The sequence below is a fragment of the Schistocerca piceifrons genome, chromosome X, assembly GCF_021461385.2.
Source record: "Schistocerca piceifrons isolate TAMUIC-IGC-003096 chromosome X, iqSchPice1.1, whole genome shotgun sequence".
Taxonomy (NCBI): domain Eukaryota; kingdom Metazoa; phylum Arthropoda; class Insecta; order Orthoptera; family Acrididae; genus Schistocerca; species Schistocerca piceifrons.
In genome coordinates this window covers 396,225,553-396,238,533 of record NC_060149.1, presented here as the reverse complement: position 1 = coordinate 396,238,533, position 12,981 = coordinate 396,225,553, and positions in this window count along the sequence as shown.

The window sequence follows — 12,981 nt, the reverse complement described above, 5'->3', positions numbered from 1 at the left end:
CCTTCTGATGATGAGCTGTGAAAAATTCGCAACTAGTAACGGAACGTACTGAATAAAGTAAGTTAAAACAAATTAGTGATTAGTTGTTATACACCATACGAAAATGTATTTGATATAACTGTGACAGTCTCCAACCATACGTTTATTTGACAAAATTGCATTAAGCTTACCTTGCCAAATAATGCGAAACATAAATGCTTTCAAAAAACACAAAACTGACCTGATGAAAACGTCTCTTACGATAAAACTCATCGAAGCATGTCTGTCTGTAAATATAGTTTCTGAATATGTGAAACTCAGTCAAGTGCTAGATTAAAGCTGTCAGGTTGGAGAAACAAAAAATGTTACATTATTTGGCTAAAAACTGAGATAAACCCGGCTGCTGTGGCCAAGCGGTTCTAGGTGCTTCAGACTGGAACCCCGCAACCGCAGCAGTCGCAGGTTCGAATCCTGCCTAGGGTATGGATGTGTGTGACGTCCTTAGGTTAGTTAGGTTTAAGTAGTTCTAAGTTCTACGTGACTGATGACCTCAGATTTTAAGTCCCATAGTGCTCAGAGCCATTTGAACCATTTTCGAACTGAGATAAAAATGCAATACAATCTAAACGATGTCATGTACATTTTGCATTTGCAGATAGGAAACATCCACTCGCCTTGACAGTTCTAACTCATTATCCAGCATATAATGATAAAATAAATAAAGAAAAATAATATTCTCGTGTAAACAGAAGAAGAAACTAGAAGCCATAAAACTATTTAAATCTGATTGGGACAAAAATAAACAATGTGGCCAACATAAATTCTTTGACAGGGTAGTTAACACCACTGACATCCAATTCAGCGACACTCAAGTTACTCTAGTAAATAATGGTCTCAAGCAATCCTACAACAAGACACAACAGTACCAGTGTAACAAATGTCATAGTCTGTACAAAACCTGCATGTGACAACTAAACCAGACATACTTGAAAAACACACTGGTTTTAAGTCAAATAAACTGAAAATGACACAGCTGAAAGCAAATAATACCCACAGAAGCACTGAACTAAAATACTTGAAAAATATCAACACGAAATTATCTGAAAACAAAGCACTGATTGTAATGGCTGGTAAAGGAAGCTCTGTTGTCGTATAACATGTAAGGAGAAATACAGAGAAAACATTAAAATTTTTCCATTGCAAACAACATTACTGAAATAATGTCTGATGCCACAATGAAATTCCAAACTTAAGTCTGTAAGCTTCTAAATAAACTTCAACGTTTTACTGAATGCATATGAAGTGTGTAGCAGTATGACAACAAATCCCTCAGCACTAAAACTATGAACACAACCAAAGATACATAAAGAAAGCTGTCGTATTCACCTGATACGTAACTCGAGAAACAGCCCTGAATATTTTATAAGCCATAAACTGAAAGACTTAATTGCCAAACATTATACATTTGAAAATAGCACCATATACAACACACATGAACCCACAGCATCCATTCAAGACTTCCACATTCACCTACAGCTAAATTTGCATCACTGGATGTAGTGAATCTATACACAAACATCCCTGTTAAAAAGACTGTCAAGATTATAAGAAAAAATCTGCTTTGGTGGAAGCAACTTAGTATTGCAGGTATCTGTGAGCTCAAAATATTACTCATACTCATCCTAAAGCACAATTGTTTTAGCATCACCAAATTGTTTTAACAACAACATGATAGTTTGGCAATGAGAAATAACTTGCCTGGGATATTAGGTGATATTTACATCAACCACACAGAAAAAATAGGTTTCAACTAATCAACAGATCATAAACAAAATTATACACTACAAAAATATGTTGATGATACAATCTTGCTTTTTGATGGTACAAACACTGAAATTGATGCACTGGCAACAAACCCTGGCAAAATGCAAAAAATTATTAAATTCACAATTCAGAATGAAACAAATAAGACCACAAATTTTCTTGTTCTTAATGTCTGTAACATTAACCATAAATATCAGCTTAGCATCTACAGGAAATTGACCATCACACATCTCAGCACTGATAATTGCTCAAGTCATCCCAACCAACAGAAAATGTCCCATTTCAGAGCCATGGTACACTAATGCAAAAGGTACCTATGAGTCTCACAGACCAACAAAACGAAATCAGTTTAATTAAAACAGCTGCTCATAATAATGGCTATAATCCTATAATAATAGAAAAACTCTAAATCATTGAAAAAGCGAAAGCCACAGCTGCACAGAACAGTAGTTGACACAGCATTCAATCCAAAACAAATCAGCCTTCTGCGGAAGCTACAACTGAATATATCATTATCCCATACATAGGCCCAACTTCATAAGAAATTGTAAACTTATTGAAAAATAATAATATTAAAATCAGGTTCTCTACCAATAGTAAATTACAGTAAAAAGTGATCCATGGTGTAGAAGTTTCTAAGGGCCCCTATAGTAAATCAGGAATGTACAAGCTTCAATATGATTCATGCCTGAAATTCTACATTGGTCAGACAGGCTGAAGTTTTGAGATTAGTTTCAAAGAACACCTGAATGTCTTAAGGTGTGGAAACTTGTACAAATCTCCATTTGCGGCCCACATTGCAGAAGAAACCCATTCAATGTTAGCCACTGAAGATAACATGAAAATATTATTTTTAGCAGGAAAAGAAGCCACTATGAATCCGTTAGAGAAAATAGAAACACACACTCACAAAAGCACTTCCCCTGATAATAACCTCAATAAGTAGAATGAATTGGCCATGACTCCTCGTTTGTACACCTGTCTGCAGATCTAGTAACTAATCTTAAAATATTTTCTGTACCTACAATAGTCAATATTATTTATTGGACTAAATAGTAATACATTTTAATGTATTATCATCGTCAATGTTGAAATGGCACATAAGGATTTCACACACATCTTTCTCACATTTCTATGTCTATCGTTATAGCAAATAAGTTTGTAACGCTATAATTCACAAAAACCCATGCGTTTGTCATTTCAGTCTGCATTTAATGCCCTAGGTTTAATGCAAAATACTTTTTGAATGTAATGCAACAGTAATTTACGCCTCCTCTCCCAACAGAATGATATGCCTTTGTATCATTACATTGCAGCATCTTTGACATTCATGTACTTTGTAAACTCTGTATTTGCTTTCGCATGTTGAAAATCAAAACATGTGGTGCACATGGAAAATTAGTTTTTTTGACGAAAAGGAAGTTTTTTACAATCCAAACCAACGTATGTGATTTTGAAAATACAACGATCATTGAGAATTTACTTCCTTGCAAGAAAAGTACAAAACAATTACGCCAGATGGGCATATCATCAAAGTTGCCTTCCAACACAAATTTATTGTGCAACCATTTTGGTTACACGTTTGTAATTGTGAAATATTGTTTATCTTATGGCAGGTCACAAGAAACCAATGTATAATTTGTTTTGATGAAAGAGTGAAACGCTGTCTGATGATGAACTGTGAAAAATTGGAAACTAATAACGGTACTTTTTTAATAAAGCAACCTAAAACCAGTTTGTGGCTTGTTGTTGTACACGGTCAATAATTAATTTTATATAACACCTATGGTATCTAACACAGACTTTATTTGGCAAAACTGCATAAATTAAACGAGGTTCATCGTTCCACTATCAGAGACAATGGAGATGCATCATAAAACTGAGACAGCAGTATTCATTTCCTGTACAAAATCTTTAAGTGATGCTTCCAAGAATGAGTTTCATTTACTCTCAGTCGTAAAAGTTTAAAGTGGTTTATTTGACTGACTCTTTGAACGCCTTGGTAGGATAAAATTTCACATTTACAAGAGTTCAGTGTCAGAAACAGTATCTAATGCGTTTTGTTGAAGTTAGGTGTTTTATTAAATTCGCGTACTGATGTCACCAACTACCCTGTCAGTTGCACACCACCACTTGTGTCACCTGCGTTGAGGAAGAATTATAAATCACTTGTCACGGTCAGTGGCAGTGAATTGATATTTACTGTAATGAGAAGAAGAAGAACAAGAAAGTGACTCACTACGAAGGAATTATCTGAATGGGAGGAAAATAGGTAGGTGTCATGTATATGTACAGAGAAAGATATGATTACAATTTCAGAAAAATGGATGATTTATTCAAGGTATAGACCGTTACGAGTTGAGCAAGTCAGTAATGTACTGGCGCACCTGTGGCACTTACGTAAGATGTTATTTGACTTAGCATTGGTCGCTGGAGTTGTTGGATGTCCTCATGAGGTATATTGCTCTAAATTCTGTCCAGTTGGCGCGTTTCATCGTCAAAATACCCAGATGGTTGGAGGGCCGTGGCCATAAGCCCCAAACGTTCTCAATTGGGTAGAGATCTGGTGACCTTGCTGGCCAATGTAGAGTTTGGCAAGTATGTAGACAAGCAGTAGAAACGTCCAACATGTGCGGGCGGGCATTACCTTGCTGAGATGTAAGCCCAACATGACTTGCCATGAAGGGCAACGAAAGTGGACGTAGAATATCGTTGATGTACTGCTGTGCTGTAATGGTGCCGCGGATGACAACTAAAGCGGTCCTGGTATGAAAGCAAATGGCACCTCAGACCATCACTCTTGGTTGGCGGGCCATATGGAAGGCGACGGTCAGGTTGGTACCTCACTGGTACCTGAGGTACCTCCAGACACATCTTCGCTTGTCATCAGGGCTCAATTCGAAGCGTGCCTCATCACTGAAGACAATTCTACTTCAGTCGGAGAGATTCCAGGCTGAAGGACAGGAGGACATCAAGCAACTCTATCAATCAATGCCAAGTCGAGTAACTGCTTGCATAAGGGGTGGAAGTCGACTAAGCATTACTGACTTGCTCAGTTTGTGAATGTCTTTCTCTTGAATAAACCATCCAATTCTTTCTGAAATTGTAATCATTTGTTTGTCTGTATATTTACGTCTCACACCTACAGATTTTGGTCCCATTGGATAAATCCTTCGTGGTGCATTTTACAACAAAACCTTCATCAAGCAGCAAAATACCAAGAGAAAGACATTACGTCAGCTCCTAAATATTGAATGATCTGCACATGCCATTGGTTACAGTCTCTTAGATAGTTCATGACCAGTTTCTAAGATTTTGGATTTTGTTGTGGGAGGATGCGGCTCATATTAGTTAGAAATTTGCTCTGTCTCTTAGATAAACTTACTTGCTGTTAGCTATACCATTCACACAAAAAGAGTGTGTGATTTAACTTATCTACTCATGTTGAGGTACATGGACACGATCTGGAATCTGACACCTGTTCGCTATGGAGCGTTGTAGAACAGGTACTGGGCTGTCATGTGACCCTCCTCTGCTGCCGGATGTCATGTGAGTGAAGTGATGTGCGTGTGTGAACGCCAGTCGGCTGTAAGGAACCAGCGCAGTAAGAAGTGGAGACGTGGCAGGAAGGAGCTATTTTTTGCGTGTGAACGGTCCCATGACCTCATCGTGAATGAAGTTGCGCGATTTGCTGGTGTATCAAGGAGCTGTCTAACGTGTCTACAAGGAATGGTGTTCCACTCTGAACTATGAAACTACAGTGCAATAACTGTAGTCGTAAAGAGATCTTAATCGACAGGGTCTGAAGATGAGTGTCACGCCATTTAAATGACCATCTCTTACAAGCTCGACAGGAATTGCTGCTATCATTGAATGTAGGTCCTGTCAACCAGTTTCTGAGGGAAGGGAACTGCATGAAATGTATAGTACTAATTTGGTACCTCACAAAAGGACATTTCCCACGGCGCACAGAAACCTGCACGTTTTCAGTGACCCAAACAACACAGGAACAGGATAATAACTAACTGAAGGCGTGTAGTGTGGTCTGAATAGTCCCGATTTCGTCTCTTTCCAAACGCGCAACTTGTCGGGCGTACAGCACTGTGAAGTTTCCAACCGATAATGTGTAAGGAGTGTAGTTAAGGCCAGAGGTGGTTCTGTGAGGTTTTGGAGGTGTTTTTCGTACCATTACTTTAGCCTACCAATTAAATTACCGGTAATATGAAACAGAATATTCAGTTCAACAGTCTATGTGACCAAGTGTTGCCCTTTCTACTAGATCTTCATGATGAGTATGCTCTGGACACTGCCCCTCTTGCAAGATGATAGCTGTGTTACAGGGCTGCACGCATCGATCCTGGTCTCACAAAATTCTGTCACCCGATCACACTGGCCCACTAAATTACCCGAGTTTAATCCCACATGAAAAGTTTGGGACAGTTTAGAACCACAGGTGAAACGTAGCACTAAACATCACCGGAAAGCTTAGTTCTACAACCTCTAGCCATCAATGAGTGTCTTCAGCTGGATGTGGCATACCTGAAGAAATTTGTGGACTCGTTTCCTCACCTTTTTCAAGGATAGAGGCGGTGTCACACAGCATTAGCGTGATGTTACCTGAAAAGGAAAAAGACATCACTTGGTTGCGGTATGGAGGGGCGTGGTTCAACACAATGCTCTCGCAGCCTTTGTCATCTTTTCAGACCTTGGAGCCACTGCGTCTCAATTAAGTAGCAACTCAGTTGGAAACAGGAGGCTGTTTTTATAACGTTTCAGTCCTCCCACCAAGGGAAAATCGCTGGCAGTACTAGTAATTGAACGCGGGTCCTTCGTTTGACAGCTAGTCATGCTGATCGTTCAACTTTGAGGCTCACCAGTGTTTCTTGTGAATGACTATTACATTTGTCAAGTATGTTTATGAATGTTCCGCTTACAGATAAGGATAAAAGAAGGCGTTAGCAACATGTGATACGTCAGTTGTTTTCGACTAGTCAGTAGGTATAGTAATCGCATCTGGCCACTGCAGTTTAAGTTGTTTTGAATACGTCGTTAATGTGTGATGTTTCACTTTTTTGGGAACAGTGGGTGTTATACAGAGTGAGTAACTGAGAGAAAGGAATGTCGATGTGCTTGACCAATGAACGGGGTTGCAAGAAAGCGATCCTGTAAAGTAGCGGGTACTATTTAGTGACGCGAAGAAGCTACATGTTGGTCCACGGTAGACAGTGCATTGTGAATTGTCCCCCTGCTAAGATGTAGATGGGTGCGCGCCATTTACCACATCTGATCGGACCCATATACAGGATGTTACAAAAAGGTACGGCCAAACTTTCAGGAAAAATTCCTCACACACAAATAAAGAAAAGATGTTATGTGGACATGTGTCAGGAAACGCTTAATTTCCATGTTAGAGCTCATTTTAGTTTCGTCAGTATGTACTGTACTTCCTCGATTCACCGCTAGTTGGCCCAATTGAATGAAGGTAATGTTGACTTCGGTGCTTGTGTTGACATGCCACTCATTGCTCTACAGTACTAGCATCAAGCACATCAGTACGTAGCATCAACAGGTTAGTGTTCATCACGAACGTGGTTTTGCAGTCAGTGCAACGTTTACAAATGCGGAGTTGGCAGATACCCATTTGATGTATGGATTAGCACGGGGCAATAGCCGTGGCGCGGTACGTTTGTATCGAGACAGATTTCCAGAACGAAGGTGTCCCGACAGGAAGACGTTCGAAGCAATTGATCGGCGTCTTAGAAAGCACGGAACATTCCAGCCTATGACTCGCGACTGGGGAAGACCTAGAACGACGAGGACACCTGCAATTGACGAGGCAATTCTTCGTGCAGTTGACTATAACCCTAATGTCAGCGTCAGAGAAGTTGCTGCTGTACAAGGTGACGTTGACCACGTCACTGTATGGAGAGTGCTACGGGAGAACCAGTTGTTTCCGTACCATGTACAGCGTGTGCAGGCACTATCAGCAGCTGATTGGCCTCCACGGGTACACTTCTGCGAATGGTTCATCCAACAATGTGTCAATCCTCATTTCAGTGCAAATGTTCTCTTTACGGATGAGGCTTCATTCCAACGTGATCAAATTGTAAATTTTCACAATCAACATGTATGGGCTGACGAGAATCCGCACGCAATTGTGCAAACACGTCATCAACACAGATGTTCTGTGAACGTTTGGGCAGGCATTGTTGGTGATATGTTGATTGGGCCCCATGTTCTTCCACCTACGCTCAATGGAGCACGTTATCATGATGTTATGCGGGATACTCTACCTGTGCTGCTAGAACATGTGCCTTTACAAGTACGACACATCATGTGGTTCATGCACGATATATATAACAAAGTATATGAGTGATGGAGAAGGATAAATGTATCAGTTTGAGGTAAGGGTCTCAGTACCGCAAACAAATGAGTCGAAAGTTGTAAGCGAAAACCATTCTGATACCTCTGACAGTGGAATAAATGCACTGGTACTGTTGTTGCTATGAATGTGGGGTAGGCAACTTTCAGAGGTGGTAGTAAAGCCCAAAACAAGGAAGAAATGTCCAGAAACATGGGCTCTAAAATACATGTCTGAGTAGCTATGAGCACTTGTCCATCTTCGCTACTGTGAAACACATCTCCTCTATTGAACAAGTGCTCATCTCCGGTCTGTAGCGACTTTGGATGGCGTTTCCAAACACGGGTTCCGATGTAAAACTTGGCCTATTAAGTACCTTCTACAACCTCGAGAAGTGTGTAACATGAACTGTGAAACATCCTGTAGTATGCCATTTGGTTCAGTGCGGAAAGTTTGCCGGTGCAGGTGCGTATTGAGGCAGTGGCACTGTTCTGTCGCGTACAGAATATTGCGACTGTCCACTGCGCAAATTGCCTTGGAGGGGGCCGCCATTTCCGAGTTCCACACAGCAGGACATGTCTAGTTGGATAAAACGATGTCGTAAGACGGGTTCTGCAACAAACTCTGCAAATCAGATATAAGTATTTGGCGACGTCAAATGAGAGTTCGAATGCCGAAACATATCGGACAAGCTCGTGCAGCTCTGCAACGAAACTCACAGCGATCTATGCCTCACCATTCCAGAACATTACAATTCCCTAGCACTTCTTCGCAGAAGACTGTGTAACAGGGTTTAAAGTTTCATCCTTGTAAGCCGCAAGTGGCTCAACAGTTACGGTCGGGAGATAAAGTGAGCAGGCGCAATGTGTGAACCACAACGCTACTGGACAGAACGGAGCAGGACGACACATTTCCAACAAATCTTGTGTTGCCTCATGAATCAAATTTTCATCTAAATAGATTTATCAATATACAAAACTTCCGATATTTATCAGACAGCTCGCTCATGAAACGGCTCAAGATAGCCGAAAAGTCGTCGTTTGGTGTTGTATTAGACAGTCCTTTGGAACCGCTGGGCCGTATTTTACTGAAGACAATTGCGGCTGGCCACTTAGTGTCAGTTCCGAGAGGTATGCGACCGTGATTACCAATTCCTTCATCCCACAGCTGCAGGGATATTACCATCTAAACACGATATGGTTTCAGCAAGTTGAACCACAGCCCATACAGCCCGAAATTCAGTGACTAAACTAAGGCGCCACTTACCACAGTTAATTACCCTCGCGATTCGGTGATATCCCATGACTGGCGAGTTAAGCTGACCTTTCAGCCCCTGATTTCTTTGTGGGGTCATTTCAAGAACAAAATTTTTTTCACGACGATTTCATAATATTGATGAGTTGAAAGGTGCTATCCAGGATGTGACAGAAGCCATTCCTCAAGAGATCACTGAAAACGTAATGAAGAGGTTTCTTACTTCTTCAGTAATGCATCGCCAGTGATGGAAGCCATATATAGGGTGTAACAAAACTGTGCGGCACAAATTGTAGGACAAATTCCTGAGACGCTGACGAAGAAATTATTTTAATGAACATGGGTCTGGAAACGCTTTGTTTCCATGTTACACCTCATTTTCTCCAGCGAGTTTCAACGAGATCAGGTTTTAAACTTTCACAATCGGCATGTATGGGGCAGACGTCAACCCTCGCGCAATTGTTGAAGCGAGTTATCAACAAAGATTTTCTGTCAATGTTTCGTAGGCTGCCATTTTTCCCTCGTTCATTACGCGAAAGGAATAGAAAAGAAAATCGATAACAATGGTACGACGTACGCTCCCCTATGCTATATAAAGTGGCTTGCAGAGTATATTGGGTGAATTGGCCGGCCGCGGTGGTCTAGCGGTTCTGGCGCTGCAGTCCGGGAGCGCGGGACTGCTACGGTCGCAGGTTCGAATCCTGCCTCGGGCATGGGTGTGTGTGATGTCCTTAGGTTAGTTAGGTTTAAGTAGTTCTAAGTTCTAGGGGACTTATAACCTAAGATGTTGAGTCCCATCGTGCTCAGAGCCATTTGAACCATTTTTTGAGTGAATTGGAACTCCACCGACAAAATTTCAGAGGTGGTAGTATGGACCAAAACAAGAAAAAAAGTGTAATAACATGGGCTCTGAAATGCATACCTTCAGAGCTTTGAGCACTTGTGTAGTAGAAGAGACGTGCTTCGCAGTAGCGAAGATGAACAAGTGCTCATAGCTCTTAAGGTATGAATTTTGAAGCCCATGTTTACTTGAAATCTTTTTCTTATTTTGGTCCATATTACCACCTATGAAAATTATTTTTTCGGTGTAGTTCTGTTTCACCCTGTGTATGTAGACGAAGATACACCCCGCCGTGTATGGGCCAACGCATAGAGAACGTAACCCCCGATTTACACGTCTGATTTTGGTATACAACGTAGTCATAAGCCGTTCCTCGTCGAATAGTGTACCTCAAAAGGTGGGTAGATTCGTACCTGCCGCGATATCCGCGATATTGTTGCGAGGTGTATTTTTCATACTCGTACTAAACAATTTTACCTTTTAGCTCTGAAATGTTTTAAAAGTACTGTTCTAATTAATCAATCTGGATGCGCTGTATAATAACAGGTTTACAAATAGACTGTTCAAGTAACAGAGTGTTGCATAATCGCCTTTACCGTCTCTCGCAGTGGCGTGCGTTTACTGTTTAAAATAATTATCAGATCAACGTTGTTATCACATAAATGCAGCAATTGCAATGGTACTCATATCGCTAGTGATCCAAATTACTCAAAAAGGTCGAAGCAATCCATCTCCGCCAACAGAACGGAGAAGATCAAGTGCTTTGATGAACCAAATTACCTCGTGCAGGAATGCTCACAAAATGAAAACATTCTGCTTCTTTTCGCCGCTGGACAACTTAATATTCTTCCGGAATATTCCCTCATTACTGAAACGATAAAAAGGGTTTCCAGAAAGTTCCTCCGGTGGAATACGGAAATTACGCGCGCCTAGAACAACATACACATCTACATCAGCAACCAGCCAGACTTATCTGCCCAAGTGTAACCTATTGCTACACTCTTCAAATTTGGTAATATTTTCACACTCACGTCCAGAAATAAGCTGAAACTATATGCTTTGTCAATGCAAATGGCTTCTAATTACTGGAATTGCCGAAACCAAATGCTTCGGCAAAGACATACGCCTTCTCGATTATGTATGTCATAGGGTAGACAAACAGGAAACAGGCTGAGGAAAATGTTCACAAGAGGGGGTCGCCATCCTTGATACAAACCAACTGGCCGCTATAAGACTTGACTTACCAGAAAATCTGAACACCCACCAAGCTGTTGTCCTAAAAATAGTATGAAAATATAGGAAACCGATCTTTTTCGCAACCGTATTTGTGGCTCCCATTGGGGATATACCAAGAGATCTCTTTATTACATCTCTACACGTGGCCCAGCAGTCATCACAGGAGACCTTAATGCCATATCCACTGTTCTTGGCGACAAAACCAACAACAAAAAAGGAGATCTTCTCATTGCAACTCTAAACGACAATCTGAGCCACTTAGAAAATAATTCACCTACTTTCATCAATCGCACTGGAACCTCCATAATTGACCACATTATTTGCACACCGCAAATGCTAGTAACAGCAGTAAAGTGGAAATAAGTGATAGCATTTCCAGCGACCACCTAACCATCATCACAAAAATAACGGCTATTACCCACGTCAAAAATGGCAACAACAGTGGGAAAACTTTCATCGACTCCAAAAACCTTACATATGGTAGAAAACCACAGAACAGAATTTTTAAGCAAAAAGCTCAACACGACAGCCATTAATACTACAGAAGACCTTAACAATTACAACCAGCTAATCACCCAAACGATACAATCTACTATCGCTAACAACGCACCAAAGAACACCATCATAAAAGATAATGACGGGCTTCCTATACATATTCTTAGCTTAATCAAAGAAAAAAGAAAATGATGTAGACAAAATAAACGACAACCTAATGAAACGTCTGAAAAGGAGTGGAACCGTCTTAACAATCAAGTTAGAGAGATTCCACAAGGACTTGACCCACCTAGCTGCACTCTCTTTTGGAATAAATTCAAGAGAATCATGGCCAAAACCGACTTTACAAGTCCATGACCACATCGCGGAGGACTAAGGATCGAAGGCTGAAATATTCCGCGATTTACTCAAAACAAAACAAAAATATTACACGATGATCCACAGGACATTAGATTTGACGACAACCACGAGGAAATTATTTCTATAGAACTTCATTCTCTTCTATACAAAAATACCACACCAACCCATCATCTACTATTGAAAGAAATAACAGAGTATGAGACAGACTCTGCCATTCTATGTGGTAAAAATACAACTGCTGGGAATGACAGCATTGGACGATCTCATCCCAAACTACTTCTAGCAAAGGGACCTGCTCAAACACAAAATCCTTTATTTAATGCAGCGTTAACTCAAAAAGAACTGCATCATCCCAATGGAAACATACTCGTATTAGAATGATTCTGAAACCTGGAAAACCCAAAAACAAATCCAACTCATGTAGATCACTCGCATTACTCCCAGTAATTGGCAAAACCCGCATTACTCCCAATAATTGGCAAAACCTATGGAGTGATAATCAACAACAGACTAGAACAGTTTGCAGAAGACAACAGCATTACACCACATGAACAAGCTGATTTCAGAAACACAGTACAGCTGATCTACTATTAAGACTAACTAGCAAAGTAGCAGAAGCCTGCAGCTTAAC